Source organism: Schistocerca cancellata, unplaced genomic scaffold (assembly GCF_023864275.1).
Source record: "Schistocerca cancellata isolate TAMUIC-IGC-003103 unplaced genomic scaffold, iqSchCanc2.1 HiC_scaffold_830, whole genome shotgun sequence".
NCBI lineage: Eukaryota > Metazoa > Arthropoda > Insecta > Orthoptera > Acrididae > Schistocerca > Schistocerca cancellata.
The window spans coordinates 267875-287828 of NW_026046841.1; the positions used below are offsets into that span (position 1 = coordinate 267875).

The following is a 19954-nucleotide window of genomic DNA, read 5'->3' on the forward strand; positions in this document are numbered from 1 at the left end:
GTCCACTTTGATAGAGATACACAGCTAGTGTGACAATTTGGCTGTGTTTGAATGATGCCACCCAGCCTTATACACATTCAGCCACGTGACAGTGGAGGTAAAAACATGGCCCTATGCGGACGTTCTACCGTTTTCCTATTAATTCGGCATGTGTGACACTGCAGTAGAGCGACGACCACTACAAAAGATGTATTATTTACATTTCATTTCGGCGTATACACCGCGAGTGCCATATGACAGGGCCTCTCTCTCGATGTCGATCTGCATTTGGCGTCTCTTAAGTGTCGGTCTGCAGTAGGCCGCTGTTGGCCGAGCGGCGTGCAGTCGCCTTACATGAAGCCCCCAGTGCCACTGTGGACGATGTAGCCAGAGAGAGGAGTCGAAAGGCGCGTTTCACAGTAGAGCCACGCTATCCCACAAGCTGTGCACTAGGTCAAGTTTTGCGCAGACCGCAAACCTTTGGTGGCTTGACGCTCGTCGTCGATCGTAAGGGTGAAACAGTGAAGAGAGTTGGAAAACGGTAAGGTGGACACCTCCAGCAGCATCTGTGTGTCAAATCCGATATCTGGTCGAGGGCTGTAAGATTCAGTATGATGACGTGACAATTCGGGAGTAGCTCACGAACGCAAAGCTGCGGCCTTCTTAGCTCAGTGGTAGAGCACTGGTCTCGTAAACCAGGGGTCGTGAGTTCGACCCTCACAGAAGGCATTCATTTTTTTAACTTTGCTGCTGAGAGCAGAGCTAGCTCGAGCAGCATCTAACAGATGGCAGTGCACTGAATGAAGGGGAAGTTCTACAACCGATAAAGAGTGCTCTACTTGCATCAGAGGTTTACTGGATGTGTAGGCGGAACACTGTTTTGTATGCATTTTGTAGTATAATGTCATGCTTGGCAATGTCATTCGTTTATGAGCCCCACTACAGTGTGCATGCACGTTATCCATGTGAAGAGGCGTAAGCAGATACTACCATTCTGCGAGGTGCCTGCGAAAAGTACACGAGTTGCATTGATGAAGAGAGCAGAAGTGACCGAAAGTTAAGGCCTCCGTGGCGCAATCGGCTAGCGCGTTCGGCTGTTAACCGAAAGGTTGGTGGTTCGAGCCCACCCGGGGGCGAAATCGTTTTAATCGCCACCGAGGTGAGGACGTATGTCCACTTTGATAGAGATACACAGCTAGTGTGACAATTTGGCTGTGTTTGAATGATGCCACCCAGCCTTATACACATTCAGCCACGTGACAGTGGAGGTAAAAACATGGCCCTATGCGGACGTTCTACCGTTTTCCTATTAATTCGGCATGTGTGACACTGCAGTAGAGCGACGACCACTACAAAAGATGTATTATTTACATTTCATTTCGGCGTATACACCGCGAGTGCCATATGACAGGGCCTCTCTCTCGATGTCGATCTGCATTTGGCGTCTCTTAAGTGTCGGTCTGCAGTAGGCCGCTGTTGGCCGAGCGGCGTGCAGTCGCCTTACATGAAGCCCCCAGTGCCACTGTGGACGATGTAGCCAGAGAGAGGAGTCGAAAGGCGCGTTTCACAGTAGAGCCACGCTATCCCACAAGCTGTGCACTAGGTCAAGTTTTGCGCAGACCGCAAACCTTTGGTGGCTTGACGCTCGTCGTCGATCGTAAGGGTGAAACAGTGAAGAGAGTTGGAAAACGGTAAGGTGGACACCTCCAGCAGCATCTGTGTGTCAAATCCGATATCTGGTCGAGGGCTGTAAGATTCAGTATGATGACGTGACAATTCGGGAGTAGCTCACGAACGCAAAGCTGCGGCCTTCTTAGCTCAGTGGTAGAGCACTGGTCTCGTAAACCAGGGGTCGTGAGTTCGACCCTCACAGAAGGCATTCATTTTTTTAACTTTGCTGCTGAGAGCAGAGCTAGCTCGAGCAGCATCTAACAGATGGCAGTGCACTGAATGAAGGGGAAGTTCTACAACCGATAAAGAGTGCTCTACTTGCATCAGAGGTTTACTGGATGTGTAGGCGGAACACTGTTTTGTATGCATTTTGTAGTATAATGTCATGCTTGGCGATGTCATTCGTTTATGAGCCCCACTACAGTGTGCATGCACGTTATCCATGTGAAGAGGCGTAAGCAGATACTACCATTCTGCGAGGTGCCTGCGAAAAGTACACGAGTTGCATTGATGAAGAGAGCAGAAGTGACCGAAAGTTAAGGCCTCCGTGGCGCAATCGGCTAGCGCGTTCGGCTGTTAACCGAAAGGTTGGTGGTTCGAGCCCACCTGGGGGCGAAATCGTTTTAATCGCCACCGAGGTGAGGACGTATGTCCACTTTGATAGAGATACACAGCTAGTGTGACAATTTGGCTGTGTTTGAATGATGCCACCCAGCCTTATACACATTCAGCCACGTGACAGTGGAGGTAAAAACATGGCCCTATGCGGACGTTCTACCGTTTTCCTATTAATTCGGCATGTGTGACACTGCAGTAGAGCGACGACCACTACAAAAGATGTATTATTTACATTTCATTTCGGCGTATACACCGCGAGTGCCATATGACAGGGCCTCTCTCTCGATGTCGATCTGCATTTGGCGTCTCTTAAGTGTCGGTCTGCAGTGGGCCGCTGTTGGCCGAGCGGCGTGCAGTCGCCTTACATGAAGCCCCCAGTGCCACTGTGGACGATGTAGCCAGAGAGAGGAGTCGAAAGGCGCGTTTCACAGTAGAGCCACGCTATCCCACAAGCTGTGCACTAGGTCAAGTTTTGCGCAGACCGCAAACCTTTGGTGGCTTGACGCTCGTCGTCGATCGTAAGGGTGAAACAGTGAAGAGAGTTGGAAAACGGTAAGGTGGACACCTCCAGCAGCATCTGTGTGTCAAATCCGATATCTGGTCGAGGGCTGTAAGATTCAGTATGATGACGTGACAATTCGGGAGTAGCTCACGAACGCAAAGCTGCGGCCTTCTTAGCTCAGTGGTAGAGCACTGGTCTCGTAAACCAGGGGTCGTGAGTTCGACCCTCACAGAAGGCATTCATTTTTTTAACTTTGCTGCTGAGAGCAGAGCTAGCTCGAGCAGCATCTAACAGATGGCAGTGCACTGAATGAAGGGGAAGTTCTACAACCGATAAAGAGTGCTCTACTTGCATCAGAGGTTTACTGGATGTGTAGGCGGAACACTGTTTTGTATGCATTTTGTAGTATAATGTCATGCTTGGCGATGTCATTCGTTTATGAGCCCCACTACAGTGTGCATGCACGTTATCCATGTGAAGAGGCGTAAGCAGATACTACCATTCTGCGAGGTGCCTGCGAAAAGTACACGAGTTGCATTGATGAAGAGAGCAGAAGTGACCGAAAGTTAAGGCCTCCGTGGCGCAATCGGCTAGCGCGTTCGGCTGTTAACCGAAAGGTTGGTGGTTCGAGCCCACCTGGGGGCGAAATCGTTTTAATCGCCACCGAGGTGAGGACGTATGTCCACTTTGATAGAGATACACAGCTAGTGTGACAATTTGGCTGTGTTTGAATGATGCCACCCAGCCTTATACACATTCAGCCACGTGACAGTGGAGGTAAAAACATGGCCCTATGCGGACGTTCTACCGTTTTCCTATTAATTCGGCATGTGTGACACTGCAGTAGAGCGACGACCACTACAAAAGATGTATTATTTACATTTCATTTCGGCGTATACACCGCGAGTGCCATATGACAGGGCCTCTCTCCCGATGTCGATCTGCATTTGGCGTCTCTTAAGTGTCGGTCTGCAGTAGGCCGCTGTTGGCCGAGCGGCGTGCAGTCGCCTTACATGAAGCCCCCAGTGCCACTGTGGACGATGTAGCCAGAGAGAGGAGTCGAAAGGCGCGTTTCACAGTAGAGCCACGCTATCCCACAAGCTGTGCACTAGGTCAAGTTTTGCGCAGACCGCAAACCTTTGGTGGCTTGACGCTCGTCGTCGATCGTAAGGGTGAAACAGTGAAGAGAGTTGGAAAACGGTAAGGTGGACAAATCCAGCAGCATCTGTGTGTCAAATCCGATATCTGGTCGAGGGCTGTAAGATTCAGTATGATGACGTGACAATTCGGGAGTAGCTCACGAACGCAAAGCTGCGGCCTTCTTAGCTCAGTGGTAGAGCACTGGTCTCGTAAACCAGGGGTCGTGAGTTCGACCCTCACAGAAGGCATTCATTTTTTTAACTTTGCTGCTGAGAGCAGAGCTAGCTCGAGCAGCATCTAACAGATGGCAGTGCACTGAATGAAGGGGAAGTTCTGCAACCGATAAAGAGTGCTCTACTTGCATCAGAGGTTTACTGGATGTGTAGGCGGAACACTGTTTTGTATGCATTTTGTAGTATAATGTCATGCTTGGCGATGTCATTCGTTTATGAGCCCCACTACAGTGTGCATGCACGTTATCCATGTGAAGAGGCGTAAGCAGATACTACCATTCTGCGAGGTGCCTGCGAAAAGTACACGAGTTGCATTGATGAAGAGAGCAGACGTGACCGAAAGTTAAGGCCTCCGTGGCGCAATCGGCTAGCGCGTTCGGCTGTTAACCGAAAGGTTGGTGGTTCGAGCCCACCCGGGGGCGAAATCGTTTTAATCGCCACCGAGGTGAGGACGTATGTCCACTTTGATAGAGATACACAGCTAGTGTGACAATTTGGCTGTGTTTGAATGATGCCACCCAGCCTTATACACATTCAGCCACGTGACAGTGGAGGTAAAAACATGGCCCTATGCGGACGTTCTACCGTTTTCCTATTAATTCGGCATGTGTGACACTGCAGTAGAGCGACGACCACTACAAAAGATGTATTATTTACATTTCATTTCGGCGTATACACCGCGAGTGCCATATGACAGGGCCTCTCTCTCGATGTCGATCTGCATTTGGCGTCTCTTAAGTGTCGGTCTGCAGTGGGCCGCTGTTGGCCGAGCGGCGTGCAGTCGCCTTACATGAAGCCCCCAGTGCCACTGTGGACGATGTAGCCAGAGAGAGGAGTCGAAAGGCGCGTTTCACAGTAGAGCCACGCTATCCCACAAGCTGTGCACTAGGTCAAGTTTTGCGCAGACCGCAAACCTTTGGTGGCTTGACGCTCGTCGTCGATCGTAAGGGTGAAACAGTGAAGAGAGTTGGAAAACGGTAAGGTGGACACCTCCAGCAGCATCTGTGTGTCAAATCCGATATCTGGTCGAGGGCTGTAAGATTCAGTATGATGACGTGACAATTCGGGAGTAGCTCACGAACGCAAAGCTGCGGCCTTCTTAGCTCAGTGGTAGAGCACTGGTCTCGTAAACCAGGGGTCGTGAGTTCGACCCTCACAGAAGGCATTCATTTTTTTAACTTTGCTGCTGAGAGCAGAGCTAGCTCGAGCAGCATCTAACAGATGGCAGTGCACTGAATGAAGGGGAAGTTCTGCAACCGATAAAGAGTGCTCTACTTGCATCAGAGGTTTACTGGATGTGTAGGCGGAACACTGTTTTGTATGCATTTTGTAGTATAATGTCATGCTTGGCGATGTCATTCGTTTATGAGCCCCACTACAGTGTGCATGCACGTTATCCATGTGAAGAGGCGTAAGCAGATACTACCATTCTGCGAGGTGCCTGCGAAAAGTACACGAGTTGCATTGATGAAGAGAGCAGAAGTGACCGAAAGTTAAGGCCTCCGTGGCGCAATCGGCTAGCGCGTTCGGCTGTTAACCGAAAGGTTGGTGGTTCGAGCCCACCTGGGGGCGAAATCGTTTTAATCGCCACCGAGGTGAGGACGTATGTCCACTTTGATAGAGATACACAGCTAGTGTGACAATTTGGCTGTGTTTGAATGATGCCACCCAGCCTTATACACATTCAGCCACGTGACAGTGGAGGTAAAAACATGGCCCTATGCGGACGTTCTACCGTTTTCCTATTAATTCGGCATGTGTGACACTGCAGTAGAGCGACGACCACTACAAAAGATGTATTATTTACATTTCATTTCGGCGTATACACCGCGAGTGCCATATGACAGGGCCTCTCTCCCGATGTCGATCTGCATTTGGCGTCTCTTAAGTGTCGGTCTGCAGTAGGCCGCTGTTGGCCGAGCGGCGTGCAGTCGCCTTACATGAAGCCCCCAGTGCCACTGTGGACGATGTAGCCAGAGAGAGGAGTCGAAAGGCGCGTTTCACAGTAGAGCCACGCTATCCCACAAGCTGTGCACTAGGTCAAGTTTTGCGCAGACCGCAAACCTTTGGTGGCTTGACGCTCGTCGTCGATCGTAAGGGTGAAACAGTGAAGAGAGTTGGAAAACGGTAAGGTGGACAAATCCAGCAGCATCTGTGTGTCAAATCCGATATCTGGTCGAGGGCTGTAAGATTCAGTATGATGACGTGACAATTCGGGAGTAGCTCACGAACGCAAAGCTGCGGCCTTCTTAGCTCAGTGGTAGAGCACTGGTCTCGTAAACCAGGGGTCGTGAGTTCGACCCTCACAGAAGGCATTCATTTTTTTAACTTTGCTGCTGAGAGCAGAGCTAGCTCGAGCAGCATCTAACAGATGGCAGTGCACTGAATGAAGGGGAAGTTCTGCAACCGATAAAGAGTGCTCTACTTGCATCAGAGGTTTACTGGATGTGTAGGCGGAACACTGTTTTGTATGCATTTTGTAGTATAATGTCATGCTTGGCGATGTCATTCGTTTATGAGCCCCACTACAGTGTGCATGCACGTTATCCATGTGAAGAGGCGTAAGCAGATACTACCATTCTGCGAGGTGCCTGCGAAAAGTACACGAGTTGCATTGATGAAGAGAGCAGAAGTGACCGAAAGTTAAGGCCTCCGTGGCGCAATCGGCTAGCGCGTTCGGCTGTTAACCGAAAGGTTGGTGGTTCGAGCCCACCCGGGGGCGAAATCGTTTTAATCGCCACCGAGGTGAGGACGTATGTCCACTTTGATAGAGATACACAGCTAGTGTGACAATTTGGCTGTGTTTGAATGATGCCACCCAGCCTTATACACATTCAGCCACGTGACAGTGGAGGTAAAAACATGGCCCTATGCGGACGTTCTACCGTTTTCCTATTAATTCGGCATGTGTGACACTGCAGTAGAGCGACGACCACTACAAAAGATGTATTATTTACATTTCATTTCGGCGTATACACCGCGAGTGCCATATGACAGGGCCTCTCTCTCGATGTCGATCTGCATTTGGCGTCTCTTAAGTGTCGGTCTGCAGTAGGCCGCTGTTGGCCGAGCGGCGTGCAGTCGCCTTACATGAAGCCCCCAGTGCCACTGTGGACGATGTAGCCAGAGAGAGGAGTCGAAAGGCGCGTTTCACAGTAGAGCCACGCTATCCCACAAGCTGTGCACTAGGTCAAGTTTTGCGCAGACCGCAAACCTTTGGTGGCTTGACGCTCGTCGTCGATCGTAAGGGTGAAACAGTGAAGAGAGTTGGAAAACGGTAAGGTGGACACCTCCAGCAGCATCTGTGTGTCAAATCCGATATCTGGTCGAGGGCTGTAAGATTCAGTATGATGACGTGACAAGTCGGGAGTAGCTCACGAACGCAAAGCTGCGGCCTTCTTAGCTCAGTGGTAGAGCACTGGTCTCGTAAACCAGGGGTCGTGAGTTCGACCCTCACAGAAGGCATTCATTTTTTTAACTTTGCTGCTGAGAGCAGAACTAGCTCGAGCAGCATCTTACAGATGGCAGTGCACTGAATGAAGGGGAAGTTCTGCAACCGATAAAGAGTGCTCTACTTGCATCAGAGGTTTACTGGATGTGTAGGCGGAACACTGTTTTGTATGCATTTTGTAGTATAATGTCATGCTTGGCGATGTCATTCGTTTATGAGCCCCACTACAGTGTGCATGCACGTTATCCATGTGAAGAGGCGTAAGCAGATACTACCATTCTGCGAGGTGCCTGCGAAAAGTACACGAGTTGCATTGATGAAGAGAGCAGAAGTGACCGAAAGTTAAGGCCTCCGTGGCGCAATCGGCTAGCGCGTTCGGCTGTTAACCGAAAGGTTGGTGGTTCGAGCCCACCTGGGGGCGAAATCGTTTTAATCGCCACCGAGGTGAGGACGTATGTCCATTTTGATAGAGATACACAGCTAGTGTGACAATTTGGCTGTGTTTGAATGATGCCACCCAGCCTTATACACATTCAGCCACGTGACAGTGGAGGTAAAAACATGGCCCTATGCGGACGTTCTACCGTTTTCCTATTAATTCGGCATGTGTGACACTGCAGTAGAGCGACGACCACTACAAAAGATGTATTATTTACATTTCATTTCGGCGTATACACCGCGAGTGCCATATGACAGGGCCTCTCTCTCGATGTCGATCTGCATTTGGCGTCTCTTAAGTGTCGGTCTGCAGTAGGCCGCTGTTGGCCGAGCGGCGTGCAGTCGCCTTACATGAAGCCCCCAGTGCCACTGTGGACGATGTAGCCAGAGAGAGGAGTCGAAAGGCGCGTTTCACAGTAGAGCCACGCTATCCCACAAGCTGTGCACTAGGTCAAGTTTTGCGCAGACCGCAAACCTTTGGTGGCTTGACGCTCGTCGTCGATCGTAAGGGTGAAACAGTGAAGAGAGTTGGAAAACGGTAAGGTGGACACCTCCAGCAGCATCTGTGTGTCAAATCCGATATCTGGTCGAGGGCTGTAAGATTCAGTATGATGACGTGACAATTCGGGAGTAGCTCACGAACGCAAAGCTGCGGCCTTCTTAGCTCAGTGGTAGAGCACTGGTCTCGTAAACCAGGGGTCGTGAGTTGGACCCTCACAGAAGGCATTCATTTTTTTAACTTTGCTGCTGAGAGCAGAGCTAGCTCGAGCAGCATCTAACAGATGGCAGTGCACTGAATGAAGGGGAAGTTCTACAACCGATAAAGAGTGCTCTACTTGCATCAGAGGTTTACTGGATGTGTAGGCGGAACACTGTTTTGTATGCATTTTGTAGTATAATGTCATGCTTGGCGATGTCATTCGTTTATGAGCCCCACTACAGTGTGCATGCACGTTATCCATGTGAAGAGGCGTAAGCAGATACTACCATTCTGCGAGGTGCCTGCGAAAAGTACACGAGTTGCATTGATGAAGAGAGCAGAAGTGACCGAAAGTTAAGGCCTCCGTGGCGCAATCGGCTAGCGCGTTCGGCTGTTAACCGAAAGGTTGGTGGTTCGAGCCCACCCGGGGGCGAAATCGTTTTAATCGCCACCGAGGTGAGGACGTATGTCCACTTTGATAGAGATACACAGCTAGTGTGACAATTTGGCTGTGTTTGAATGATGCCACCCAGCCTTATACACATTCAGCCACGTGACAGTGGAGGTAAAAACATGGCCCTATGCGGACGTTCTACCGTTTTCCTATTAATTCGGCATGTGTGACACTGCAGTAGAGCGACGACCACTACAAAAGATGTATTATTTACATTTCATTTCGGCGTATACACCGCGAGTGCCATATGACAGGGCCTCTCTCTCGATGTCGATCTGCATTTGGCGTCTCTTAAGTGTCGGTCTGCAGTAGGCCGCTGTTGGCCGAGCGGCGTGCAGTCGCCTTACATGAAGCCCCCAGTGCCACTGTGGACGATGTAGCCAGAGAGAGGAGTCGAAAGGCGCGTTTCACAGTAGAGCCACGCTATCCCACAAGCTGTGCACTAGGTCAAGTTTTGCGCAGACCGCAAACCTTTGGTGGCTTGACGCTCGTCGTCGATCGTAAGGGTGAAACAGTGAAGAGAGTTGGAAAACGGTAAGGTGGACACCTCCAGCAGCATCTGTGTGTCAAATCCGATATCTGGTCGAGGGCTGTAAGATTCAGTATGATGACGTGACAATTCGGGAGTAGCTCACGAACGCAAAGCTGCGGCCTTCTTAGCTCAGTGGTAGAGCACTGGTCTCGTAAACCAGGGGTCGTGAGTTCGACCCTCACAGAAGGCATTCATTTTTTTAACTTTGCTGCTGAGAGCAGAGCTAGCTCGAGCAGCATCTTACAGATGGCAGTGCACTGAATGAAGGGGAAGTTCTGCAACCGATAAAGAGTGCTCTACTTGCATCAGAGGTTTACTGGATGTGTAGGCGGAACACTGTTTTGTATGCATTTTGTAGTATAATGTCATGCTTGGCGATGTCATTCGTTTATGAGCCCCACTACAGTGTGCATGCACGTTATCCATGTGAAGAGGCGTAAGCAGATACTACCATTCTGCGAGGTGCCTGCGAAAAGTACACGAGTTGCATTGATGAAGAGAGCAGAAGTGACCGAAAGTTAAGGCCTCCGTGGCGCAATCGGCTAGCGCGTTCGGCTGTTAACCGAAAGGTTGGTGGTTCGAGCCCACCTGGGGGCGAAATCGTTTTAATCGCCACCGAGGTGAGGACGTATGTCCATTTTGATAGAGATACACAGCTAGTGTGACAATTTGGCTGTGTTTGAATGATGCCACCCAGCCTTATACACATTCAGCCACGTGACAGTGGAGGTAAAAACATGGCCCTATGCGGACGTTCTACCGTTTTCCTATTAATTCGGCATGTGTGACACTGCAGTAGAGCGACGACCACTACAAAAGATGTATTATTTACATTTCATTTCGGCGTATACACCGCGAGTGCCATATGACAGGGCCTCTCTCTCGATGTCGATCTGCATTTGGCGTCTCTTAAGTGTCGGTCTGCAGTAGGCCGCTGTTGGCCGAGCGGCGTGCAGTCGCCTTACATGAAGCCCCCAGTGCCACTGTGGACGATGTAGCCAGAGAGAGGAGTCGAAAGGCGCGTTTCACAGTAGAGCCACGCTATCCCACAAGCTGTGCACTAGGTCAAGTTTTGCGCAGACCGCAAACCTTTGGTGGCTTGACGCTCGTCGTCGATCGTAAGGGTGAAACAGTGAAGAGAGTTGGAAAACGGTAAGGTGGACACCTCCAGCAGCATCTGTGTGTCAAATCCGATATCTGGTCGAGGGCTGTAAGATTCAGTATGATGACGTGACAATTCGGGAGTAGCTCACGAACGCAAAGCTGCGGCCTTCTTAGCTCAGTGGTAGAGCACTGGTCTCGTAAACCAGGGGTCGTGAGTTGGACCCTCACAGAAGGCATTCATTTTTTTAACTTTGCTGCTGAGAGCAGAGCTAGCTCGAGCAGCATCTAACAGATGGCAGTGCACTGAATGAAGGGGAAGTTCTACAACCGATAAAGAGTGCTCTACTTGCATCAGAGGTTTACTGGATGTGTAGGCGGAACACTGTTTTGTATGCATTTTGTAGTATAATGTCATGCTTGGCGATGTCATTCGTTTATGAGCCCCACTACAGTGTGCATGCACGTTATCCATGTGAAGAGGCGTAAGCAGATACTACCATTCTGCGAGGTGCCTGCGAAAAGTACACGAGTTGCATTGATGAAGAGAGCAGAAGTGACCGAAAGTTAAGGCCTCCGTGGCGCAATCGGCTAGCGCGTTCGGCTGTTAACCGAAAGGTTGGTGGTTCGAGCCCACCTGGGGGCGAAATCGTTTTAATCGCCACCGAGGTGAGGACGTATGTCCACTTTGATAGAGATACACAGCTAGTGTGACAATTTGGCTGTGTTTGAATGATGCCACCCAGCCTTATACACATTCAGCCACGTGACAGTGGAGGTAAAAACATGGCCCTATGCGGACGTTCTACCGTTTTCCTATTAATTCGGCATGTGTGACACTGCAGTAGAGCGACGACCACTACAAAAGATGTATTATTTACATTTCATTTCGGCGTATACACCGCGAGTGCCATATGACAGGGCCTCTCTCTCGATGTCGATCTGCATTTGGCGTCTCTTAAGTGTCGGTCTGCAGTAGGCCGCTGTTGGCCGAGCGGCGTGCAGTCGCCTTACATGAAGCCCCCAGTGCCACTGTGGACGATGTAGCCAGAGAGAGGAGTCGAAAGGCGCGTTTCACAGTAGAGCCACGCTATCCCACAAGCTGTGCACTAGGTCAAGTTTTGCGCAGACCGCAAACCTTTGGTGGCTTGACGCTCGTCGTCGATCGTAAGGGTGAAACAGTGAAGAGAGTTGGAAAACGGTAAGGTGGACACCTCCAGCAGCATCTGTGTGTCAAATCCGATATCTGGTCGAGGGCTGTAAGATTCAGTATGATGACGTGACAATTCGGGAGTAGCTCACAAACGCAAAGCTGCGGCCTTCTTAGCTCAGTGGTAGAGCACTGGTCTCGTAAACCAGGGGTCGTGAGTTCGACCCTCACAGAAGGCATTCATTTTTTTAACTTTGCTGCTGAGAGCAGAGCTAGCTCGAGCAGCATCTAACAGATGGCAGTGCACTGAATGAAGGGGAAGTTCTACAACCGATAAAGAGTGCTCTACTTGCATCAGAGGTTTACTGGATGTGTAGGCGGAACACTGTTTTGTATGCATTTTGTAGTATAATGTCATGCTTGGCGATGTCATTCGTTTATGAGCCCCACTACAGTGTGCATGCACGTTATCCATGTGAAGAGTCGTAAGCAGATACTACCATTCTGCGAGGTGCCTGCGAAAAGTACACGAGTTGCATTGATGAAGAGAGCAGAAGTGACCGAAAGTTAAGGCCTCCGTGGCGCAATCGGCTAGCGCGTTCGGCTGTTAACCGAAAGGTTGGTGGTTCGAGCCCACCTGGGGGCGAAATCGTTTTAATCGCCACCGAGGTGAGGACGTATGTCCACTTTGATAGAGATACACAGCTAGTGTGACAATTTGGCTGTGTTTGAATGATGCCACCCAGCCTTATACACATTCAGCCACGTGACAGTGGAGGTAAAAACATGGCCCTATGCGGACGTTCTACCGTTTTCCTATTAATTCGGCATGTGTGACACTGCAGTAGAGCGACGACCACTACAAAAGATGTATTATTTACATTTCATTTCGGCGTATACACCGCGAGTGCCATATGACAGGGCCTCTCTCTCGATGTCGATCTGCATTTGGCGTCTCTTAAGTGTCGGTCTGCAGTAGGCCGCTGTTGGCCGAGCGGCGTGCAGTCGCACTTTGATAGAGATACACAGCTAGTGTGACAATTTGGCTGTGTTTGAATGATGCCACCCAGCCTTATACACATTCAGCCACGTGACAGTGGAGGTAAAAACATGGCCCTATGCGGACGTTCTACCGTTTTCCTATTAATTCGGCATGTGTGACACTGCAGTAGAGCGACGACCACTACAAAAGATGTATTATTTACATTTCATTTCGGCGTATACACCGCGAGTGCCATATGACAGGGCCTCTCTCTCGATGTCGATCTGCATTTGGCGTCTCTTAAGTGTCGGTCTGCAGTAGGCCGCTGTTGGCCGAGCGGCGTGCAGTCGCCTTACATGAAGCCCCCAGTGCCACTGTGGACGATGTAGCCAGAGAGAGGAGTCGAAAGGCGCGTTTCACAGTAGAGCCACGCTATCCCACAAGCTGTGCACTAGGTCAAGTTTTGCGCAGACCGCAAACCTTTGGTGGCTTGACGCTCGTCGTCGATCGTAAGGGTGAAACAGTGAAGAGAGTTGGAAAACGGTAAGGTGGACACCTCCAGCAGCATCTGTGTGTCAAATCCGATATCTGGTCGAGGGCTGTAAGATTCAGTATGATGACGTGACAATTCGGGAGTAGCTCACAAACGCAAAGCTGCGGCCTTCTTAGCTCAGTGGTAGAGCACTGGTCTCGTAAACCAGGGGTCGTGAGTTCGACCCTCACAGAAGGCATTCATTTTTTTAACTTTGCTGCTGAGAGCAGAGCTAGCTCGAGCAGCATCTAACAGATGGCAGTGCACTGAATGAAGGGGAAGTTCTACAACCGATAAAGAGTGCTCTACTTGCATCAGAGGTTTACTGGATGTGTAGGCGGAACACTGTTTTGTATGCATTTTGTAGTATAATGTCATGCTTGGCGATGTCATTCGTTTATGAGCCCCACTACAGTGTGCATGCACGTTATCCATGTGAAGAGGCGTAAGCAGATACTACCATTCTGCGAGGTGCCTGCGAAAAGTACACGAGTTGCATTGATGAAGAGAGCAGAAGTGACCGAAAGTTAAGGCCTCCGTGGCGCAATCGGCTAGCGCGTTCGGCTGTTAACCGAAAGGTTGGTGGTTCGAGCCCACCTGGGGGCGAAATCGTTTTAATCGCCACCGAGGTGAGGACGTATGTCCATTTTGATAGAGATACACAGCTAGTGTGACAATTTGGCTGTGTTTGAATGATGCCACCCAGCCTTATACACATTCAGCCACGTGACAGTGGAGGTAAAAACATGGCCCTATGCGGACGTTCTACCGTTTTCCTATTAATTCGGCATGTGTGACACTGCAGTAGAGCGACGACCACTACAAAAGATGTATTATTTACATTTCATTTCGGCGTATACACCGCGAGTGCCATATGACAGGGCCTCTCTCTCGATGTCGATCTGCATTTGGCGTCTCTTAAGTGTCGGTCTGCAGTAGGCCGCTGTTGGCCGAGCGGCGTGCAGTCGCCTTACATGAAGCCCCCAGTGCCACTGTGGACGATGTAGCCAGAGAGAGGAGTCGAAAGGCGCGTTTCACAGTAGAGCCACGCTATCCCACAAGCTGTGCACTAGGTCAAGTTTTGCGCAGACCGCAAACCTTTGGTGGCTTGACGCTCGTCGTCGATCGTAAGGGTGAAACAGTGAAGAGAGTTGGAAAACGGTAAGGTGGACACCTCCAGCAGCATCTGTGTGTCAAATCCGATATCTGGTCGAGGGCTGTAAGATTCAGTATGATGACGTGACAATTCGGGAGTAGCTCACGAACGCAAAGTTGCGGCCTTCTTAGCTCAGTGGTAGAGCACTGGTCTCGTAAACCAGGGGTCGTGAGTTCGACCCTCACAGAAGGCATTCATTTTTTTAACTTTGCTGCTGAGAGCAGAGCTAGCTCGAGCAGCATCTAACAGATGGCAGTGCACTGAATGAAGGGGAAGTTCTACAACCGATAAAGAGTGCTCTACTTGCATCAGAGGTTTACTGGATGTGTAGGCGGAACACTGTTTTGTATGCATTTTGTAGTATAATGTCATGCTTGGCGATGTCATTCGTTTATGAGCCCCACTACAGTGTGCATGCACGTTATCCATGTGAAGAGTCGTAAGCAGATACTACCATTCTGCGAGGTGCCTGCGAAAAGTACACGAGTTGCATTGATGAAGAGAGCAGAAGTGACCGAAAGTTAAGGCCTCCGTGGCGCAATCGGCTAGCGCGTTCGGCTGTTAACCGAAAGGTTGGTGGTTCGAGCCCACCTGGGGGCGAAATCGTTTTAATCGCCACCGAGGTGAGGACGTATGTCCACTTTGATAGAGATACACAGCTAGTGTGACAATTTGGCTGTGTTTGAATGATGCCACCCAGCCTTATACACATTCAGCCACGTGACAGTGGAGGTAAAAACATGGCCCTATGCGGACGTTCTACCGTTTTCCTATTAATTCGGCATGTGTGACACTGCAGTAGAGCGACGACCACTACAAAAGATGTATTATTTACATTTCATTTCGGCGTATACACCGCGAGTGCCATATGACAGGGCCTCTCTCTCGATGTCGATCTGCATTTGGCGTCTCTTAAGTGTCGGTCTGCAGTAGGCCGCTGTTGGCCGAGCGGCGTGCAGTCGCACTTTGATAGAGATACACAGCTAGTGTGACAATTTGGCTGTGTTTGAATGATGCCACCCAGCCTTATACACATTCAGCCACGTGACAGTGGAGGTAAAAACATGGCCCTATGCGGACGTTCTACCGTTTTCCTATTAATTCGGCATGTGTGACACTGCAGTAGAGCGACGACCACTACAAAAGATGTATTATTTACATTTCATTTCGGCGTATACACCGCGAGTGCCATATGACAGGGCCTCTCTCTCGATGTCGATCTGCATTTGGCGTCTCTTAAGTGTCGGTCTGCAGTAGGCCGCTGTTGGCCGAGCGGCGTGCAGTCGCCTTACATGAAGCCCCCAGTGCCACTGTGGACGATGTAGCCAGAGAGAGGAGTCGAAAGGCGCGTTTCACAGTAGAGCCACGCTATCCCACAAGCTGTGCACTAGGTCAAGTTTTGCGCAGACCGCAAACCTTTGGTGGCTTGACGCTCGTCGTCGATCGTAAGGGTGAAACAGTGAAGAGAGTTGGAAAACGGTAAGGTGGACACCTCCAGCAGCATCTGTGTGTCAAATCCGATATCTGGTCGAGGGCTGTAAGATTCAGTATGATGACGTGACAATTCGGGAGTAGCTCACGAACGCAAAGCTGCGGCCTTCTTAGCTCAGTGGTAGAGCACTGGTCTCGTAAACCAGGGGTCGTGAGTTCGACCCTCACAGAAGGCATTCATTTTTTTAACTTTGCTGCTGAGAGCAGAGCTAGCTCGAGCAGCATCTAACAGATGGCAGTGCACTGAATGAAGGGGAAGTTCTACAACCGATAAAGAGTGCTCTACTTGCATCAGAGGTTTACTGGATGTGTAGGCGGAACACTGTTTTGTATGCATTTTGTAGTATAATGTCATGCTTGGCGATGTCATTCGTTTATGAGCCCCACTACAGTGTGCATGCACGTTATCCATGTGAAGAGTCGTAAGCAGATACTACCATTCTGCGAGGTGCCTGCGAAAAGTACACGAGTTGCATTGATGAAGAGAGCAGAAGTGACCGAAAGTTAAGGCCTCCGTGGCGCAATCGGCTAGCGCGTTCGGCTGTTAACCGAAAGGTTGGTGGTTCGAGCCCACCTGGGGGCGAAATCGTTTTAATCGCCACCGAGGTGAGGACGTATGTCCACTTTGATAGAGATACACAGCTAGTGTGACAATTTGGCTGTGTTTGAATGATGCCACCCAGCCTTATACACATTCAGCCACGTGACAGTGGAGGTAAAAACATGGCCCTATGCGGACGTTCTACCGTTTTCCTATTAATTCGGCATGTGTGACACTGCAGTAGAGCGACGACCACTACAAAAGATGTATTATTTACATTTCATTTCGGCGTATACACCGCGAGTGCCATATGACAGGGCCTCTCTCTCGATGTCGATCTGCATTTGGCGTCTCTTAAGTGTCGGTCTGCAGTAGGCCGCTGTTGGCCGAGCGGCGTGCAGTCGCACTTTGATAGAGATACACAGCTAGTGTGACAATTTGGCTGTGTTTGAATGATGCCACCCAGCCTTATACACATTCAGCCACGTGACAGTGGAGGTAAAAACATGGCCCTATGCGGACGTTCTACCGTTTTCCTATTATTTCGGCATGTGTGACACTGCAGTAGAGCGACGACCACTACAAAAGATGTATTATTTACATTTCATTTCGGCGTATACACCGCGAGTGCCATATGACAGGGCCTCTCTCTCGATGTCGATCTGCATTTGCCGTCTCTTAAGTGTCGGTCTGCAGTAGGCCGCTGTTGGCCGAGCGGCGTGCAGTCGCCTTACATGAAGCCCCCAGTGCCACTGTGGACGATGTAGCCAGAGAGAGGAGTCGAAAGGCGCGTTTCACAGTAGAGCCACGCTATCCCACAAGCTGTGCACTAGGTCAAGTTTTGCGCAGACCGCAAACCTTTGGTGGCTTGACGCTCGTCGTCGATCGTAAGGGTGAAACAGTGAAGAGAGTTGGAAAACGGTAAGGTGGACACCTCCAGCAGCATCTGTGTGTTAAATCCGATATCTGGTCGAGGGCTGTAAGATTCAGTATGATGACGTGACAATTCGGGAGTAGCTCACGAACGCAAAGCTGCGGCCTTCTTAGCTCAGTGGTAGAGCACTGGTCTCGTAAACCAGGGGTCGTGAGTTCGACCCTCACAGAAGGCATTCATTTTTTTAACTTTGCTGCTGAGAGCAGAGCTAGCTCGAGCAGCATCTAACAGATGGCAGTGCACTGAATGAAGGGGAAGTTCTGCAACCGATAAAGAGTGCTCTACTTGCATCAGAGGTTTACTGGATGTGTAGGCGGAACACTGTTTTGTATGCATTTTGTAGTATAATGTCATGCTTGGCGATGTCATTCGTTTATGAGCCCCACTACAGTGTGCATGCACGTTATCCATGTGAAGAGGCGTAAGCAGATACTACCATTCTGCGAGGTGCCTGCGAAAAGTACACGAGTTGCATTGATGAAGAGAGCAGAAGTGACCGAAAGTTAAGGCCTCCGTGGCGCAATCGGCTAGCGCGTTCGGCTGTTAACCGAAAGGTTGGTGGTTCGAGCCCACCCGGGGGCGAAATCGTTTTAATCGCCACCGAGGTGAGGACGTATGTCCACTTTGATAGAGATACACAGCTAGTGTGACAATTTGGCTGTGTTTGAATGATGCCACCCAGCCTTATACACATTCAGCCACGTGACAGTGGAGGTAAAAACATGGCCCTATGCGGACGTTCTACCGTTTTCCTATTAATTCGGCATGTGTGACACTGCAGTAGAGCGACGACCACTACAAAAGATGTATTATTTACATTTCATTTCGGCGTATACACCGCGAGTGCCATATGACAGGGCCTCTCTCTCGATGTCGATCTGCATTTGGCGTCTCTTAAGTGTCGGTCTGCAGTAGGCCGCTGTTGGCCGAGCGGCGTGCAGTCGCCTTACATGAAGCCCCCAGTGCCACTGTGGACGATGTAGCCAGAGAGAGGAGTCGAAAGGCGCGTTTCACAGTAGAGCCACGCTATCCCACAAGCTGTGCACTAGGTCAAGTTTTGCGCAGACCGCAAACCTTTGGTGGCTTGACGCTCGTCGTCGATCGTAAGGGTGAAACAGTGAAGAGAGTTGGAAAACGGTAAGGTGGACACCTCCAGCAGCATCTGTGTGTCAAATCCGATATCTGGTCGAGGGCTGTAAGATTCAGTATGATGACGTGACAATTCAGGAGTAGCTCACGAACGCAAAGCTGCGGCCTTCTTAGCTCAGTGGTGGAGCACTGGTCTCGTAAACCAGGGGTCGTGAGTTCGACCCTCACAGAAGGCATTCATTTTTTTAACTTTGCTGCTGAGAGCAGAGCTAGCTCGAGCAGCATCTAACAGATGGCAGTGCACTGAATGAAGGGGAAGTTCTACAACCGATAAAGAGTGCTCTACTTGCATCAGAGGTTTACTGGATGTGTAGGCGGAACACTGTTTTGTATGCATTTTGTAGTATAATGTCATGCTTGGCGATGTCATTCGTTTATGAGCCCCACTACAGTGTGCATGCACGTTATCCATGTGAAGAGGCGTAAGCAGATACTACCATTCTGCGAGGTGCCTGCGAAAAGTACACGAGTTGCATTGATGAAGAGAGCAGAAGTGACCGAAAGTTAAGGCCTCCGTGGCGCAATCGGCTAGCGCGTTCGGCTGTTAACCGAAAGGTTGGTGGTTCGAGCCCACCTGGGGGCGAAATCGTTTTAATCGCCACCGAGGTGAGGACGTATGTCCACTTTGATAGAGATACACAGCTAGTGTGACAATTTGGCTGTGTTTGAATGATGCCACCCAGCCTTATACACATTCAGCCACGTGACAGTGGAGGTAAAAACATGGCCCTATGCGGACGTTCTACCGTTTTCCTATTAATTCGGCATGTGTGACACTGCAGTAGAGCGACGACCACTACAAAAGATGTATTATTTACATTTCATTTCGGCGTATACACCGCGAGTGCCATATGACAGGGCCTCTCTCTCGATGTCGATCTGCATTTGGCGTCTCTTAAGTGTCGGTCTGCAGTAGGCCGCTGTTGGCCGAGCGGCGTGCAGTCGCCTTACATGAAGCCCCCAGTGCCACTGTGGACGATGTAGCCAGAGAGAGGAGTCGAAAGGCGCGTTTCACAGTAGAGCCACGCTATCCCACAAGCTGTGCACTAGGTCAAGTTTTGCGCAGACCGCAAACCTTTGGTGGCTTGACGCTCGTCGTCGATCGTAAGGGTGAAACAGTGAAGAGAGTTGGAAAACGGTAAGGTGGACACCTCCAGCAGCATCTGTGTGTCAAATCCGATATCTGGTCGAGGGCTGTAA

At 50.2% G+C, this 19954-nt stretch overlaps 32 non-coding genes across 32 annotated transcripts; all 32 read left to right on the forward strand.

Annotated features, from left to right (window-relative positions):
- Nucleotides 1-636: 636 nt before the first annotated feature.
- On the forward strand, nt 637-708 carry Trnat-cgu (transfer RNA threonine (anticodon CGU)). The gene has a single exon. It is a non-coding gene; the product is annotated as a tRNA-Thr (tRNA).
- Nucleotides 709-1041: 333 nt separating this feature from the next.
- Trnan-guu (transfer RNA asparagine (anticodon GUU)) lies at nt 1042-1115 on the forward strand. Its single transcript has one exon. It is a non-coding gene; the product is annotated as a tRNA-Asn (tRNA).
- A 671-nt stretch (nt 1116-1786) lies between these two features.
- Trnat-cgu (transfer RNA threonine (anticodon CGU)) lies at nt 1787-1858 on the forward strand. The gene has a single exon. It is a non-coding gene; the product is annotated as a tRNA-Thr (tRNA).
- A 333-nt stretch (nt 1859-2191) lies between these two features.
- On the forward strand, nt 2192-2265 carry Trnan-guu (transfer RNA asparagine (anticodon GUU)). The gene has a single exon. It is a non-coding gene; the product is annotated as a tRNA-Asn (tRNA).
- A 671-nt stretch (nt 2266-2936) lies between these two features.
- Nucleotides 2937-3008, forward strand: Trnat-cgu (transfer RNA threonine (anticodon CGU)). The gene has a single exon. It is a non-coding gene; the product is annotated as a tRNA-Thr (tRNA).
- Nucleotides 3009-3341: 333 nt separating this feature from the next.
- On the forward strand, nt 3342-3415 carry Trnan-guu (transfer RNA asparagine (anticodon GUU)). The gene has a single exon. It is a non-coding gene; the product is annotated as a tRNA-Asn (tRNA).
- A 671-nt stretch (nt 3416-4086) lies between these two features.
- Nucleotides 4087-4158, forward strand: Trnat-cgu (transfer RNA threonine (anticodon CGU)). Its single transcript has one exon. It is a non-coding gene; the product is annotated as a tRNA-Thr (tRNA).
- A 333-nt stretch (nt 4159-4491) lies between these two features.
- On the forward strand, nt 4492-4565 carry Trnan-guu (transfer RNA asparagine (anticodon GUU)). Its single transcript has one exon. It is a non-coding gene; the product is annotated as a tRNA-Asn (tRNA).
- A 671-nt stretch (nt 4566-5236) lies between these two features.
- On the forward strand, nt 5237-5308 carry Trnat-cgu (transfer RNA threonine (anticodon CGU)). The gene has a single exon. It is a non-coding gene; the product is annotated as a tRNA-Thr (tRNA).
- A 333-nt stretch (nt 5309-5641) lies between these two features.
- Trnan-guu (transfer RNA asparagine (anticodon GUU)) lies at nt 5642-5715 on the forward strand. Its single transcript has one exon. It is a non-coding gene; the product is annotated as a tRNA-Asn (tRNA).
- Nucleotides 5716-6386: 671 nt separating this feature from the next.
- Nucleotides 6387-6458, forward strand: Trnat-cgu (transfer RNA threonine (anticodon CGU)). Its single transcript has one exon. It is a non-coding gene; the product is annotated as a tRNA-Thr (tRNA).
- A 333-nt stretch (nt 6459-6791) lies between these two features.
- Trnan-guu (transfer RNA asparagine (anticodon GUU)) lies at nt 6792-6865 on the forward strand. The gene has a single exon. It is a non-coding gene; the product is annotated as a tRNA-Asn (tRNA).
- Nucleotides 6866-7536: 671 nt separating this feature from the next.
- On the forward strand, nt 7537-7608 carry Trnat-cgu (transfer RNA threonine (anticodon CGU)). Its single transcript has one exon. It is a non-coding gene; the product is annotated as a tRNA-Thr (tRNA).
- A 333-nt stretch (nt 7609-7941) lies between these two features.
- Trnan-guu (transfer RNA asparagine (anticodon GUU)) lies at nt 7942-8015 on the forward strand. Its single transcript has one exon. It is a non-coding gene; the product is annotated as a tRNA-Asn (tRNA).
- A 671-nt stretch (nt 8016-8686) lies between these two features.
- Trnat-cgu (transfer RNA threonine (anticodon CGU)) lies at nt 8687-8758 on the forward strand. Its single transcript has one exon. It is a non-coding gene; the product is annotated as a tRNA-Thr (tRNA).
- Nucleotides 8759-9091: 333 nt separating this feature from the next.
- On the forward strand, nt 9092-9165 carry Trnan-guu (transfer RNA asparagine (anticodon GUU)). Its single transcript has one exon. It is a non-coding gene; the product is annotated as a tRNA-Asn (tRNA).
- Nucleotides 9166-9836: 671 nt separating this feature from the next.
- On the forward strand, nt 9837-9908 carry Trnat-cgu (transfer RNA threonine (anticodon CGU)). The gene has a single exon. It is a non-coding gene; the product is annotated as a tRNA-Thr (tRNA).
- Nucleotides 9909-10241: 333 nt separating this feature from the next.
- Nucleotides 10242-10315, forward strand: Trnan-guu (transfer RNA asparagine (anticodon GUU)). The gene has a single exon. It is a non-coding gene; the product is annotated as a tRNA-Asn (tRNA).
- Nucleotides 10316-10986: 671 nt separating this feature from the next.
- Nucleotides 10987-11058, forward strand: Trnat-cgu (transfer RNA threonine (anticodon CGU)). Its single transcript has one exon. It is a non-coding gene; the product is annotated as a tRNA-Thr (tRNA).
- Nucleotides 11059-11391: 333 nt separating this feature from the next.
- Trnan-guu (transfer RNA asparagine (anticodon GUU)) lies at nt 11392-11465 on the forward strand. The gene has a single exon. It is a non-coding gene; the product is annotated as a tRNA-Asn (tRNA).
- Nucleotides 11466-12136: 671 nt separating this feature from the next.
- Trnat-cgu (transfer RNA threonine (anticodon CGU)) lies at nt 12137-12208 on the forward strand. Its single transcript has one exon. It is a non-coding gene; the product is annotated as a tRNA-Thr (tRNA).
- Nucleotides 12209-12541: 333 nt separating this feature from the next.
- On the forward strand, nt 12542-12615 carry Trnan-guu (transfer RNA asparagine (anticodon GUU)). The gene has a single exon. It is a non-coding gene; the product is annotated as a tRNA-Asn (tRNA).
- A 995-nt stretch (nt 12616-13610) lies between these two features.
- Trnat-cgu (transfer RNA threonine (anticodon CGU)) lies at nt 13611-13682 on the forward strand. Its single transcript has one exon. It is a non-coding gene; the product is annotated as a tRNA-Thr (tRNA).
- Nucleotides 13683-14015: 333 nt separating this feature from the next.
- Trnan-guu (transfer RNA asparagine (anticodon GUU)) lies at nt 14016-14089 on the forward strand. Its single transcript has one exon. It is a non-coding gene; the product is annotated as a tRNA-Asn (tRNA).
- Nucleotides 14090-14760: 671 nt separating this feature from the next.
- On the forward strand, nt 14761-14832 carry Trnat-cgu (transfer RNA threonine (anticodon CGU)). Its single transcript has one exon. It is a non-coding gene; the product is annotated as a tRNA-Thr (tRNA).
- Nucleotides 14833-15165: 333 nt separating this feature from the next.
- On the forward strand, nt 15166-15239 carry Trnan-guu (transfer RNA asparagine (anticodon GUU)). The gene has a single exon. It is a non-coding gene; the product is annotated as a tRNA-Asn (tRNA).
- Nucleotides 15240-16234: 995 nt separating this feature from the next.
- Trnat-cgu (transfer RNA threonine (anticodon CGU)) lies at nt 16235-16306 on the forward strand. Its single transcript has one exon. It is a non-coding gene; the product is annotated as a tRNA-Thr (tRNA).
- Nucleotides 16307-16639: 333 nt separating this feature from the next.
- Nucleotides 16640-16713, forward strand: Trnan-guu (transfer RNA asparagine (anticodon GUU)). The gene has a single exon. It is a non-coding gene; the product is annotated as a tRNA-Asn (tRNA).
- Nucleotides 16714-17708: 995 nt separating this feature from the next.
- On the forward strand, nt 17709-17780 carry Trnat-cgu (transfer RNA threonine (anticodon CGU)). The gene has a single exon. It is a non-coding gene; the product is annotated as a tRNA-Thr (tRNA).
- A 333-nt stretch (nt 17781-18113) lies between these two features.
- Trnan-guu (transfer RNA asparagine (anticodon GUU)) lies at nt 18114-18187 on the forward strand. The gene has a single exon. It is a non-coding gene; the product is annotated as a tRNA-Asn (tRNA).
- Nucleotides 18188-18858: 671 nt separating this feature from the next.
- On the forward strand, nt 18859-18930 carry Trnat-cgu (transfer RNA threonine (anticodon CGU)). Its single transcript has one exon. It is a non-coding gene; the product is annotated as a tRNA-Thr (tRNA).
- Nucleotides 18931-19263: 333 nt separating this feature from the next.
- Trnan-guu (transfer RNA asparagine (anticodon GUU)) lies at nt 19264-19337 on the forward strand. Its single transcript has one exon. It is a non-coding gene; the product is annotated as a tRNA-Asn (tRNA).
- Nucleotides 19338-19954: the final 617 nt, after the last annotated feature.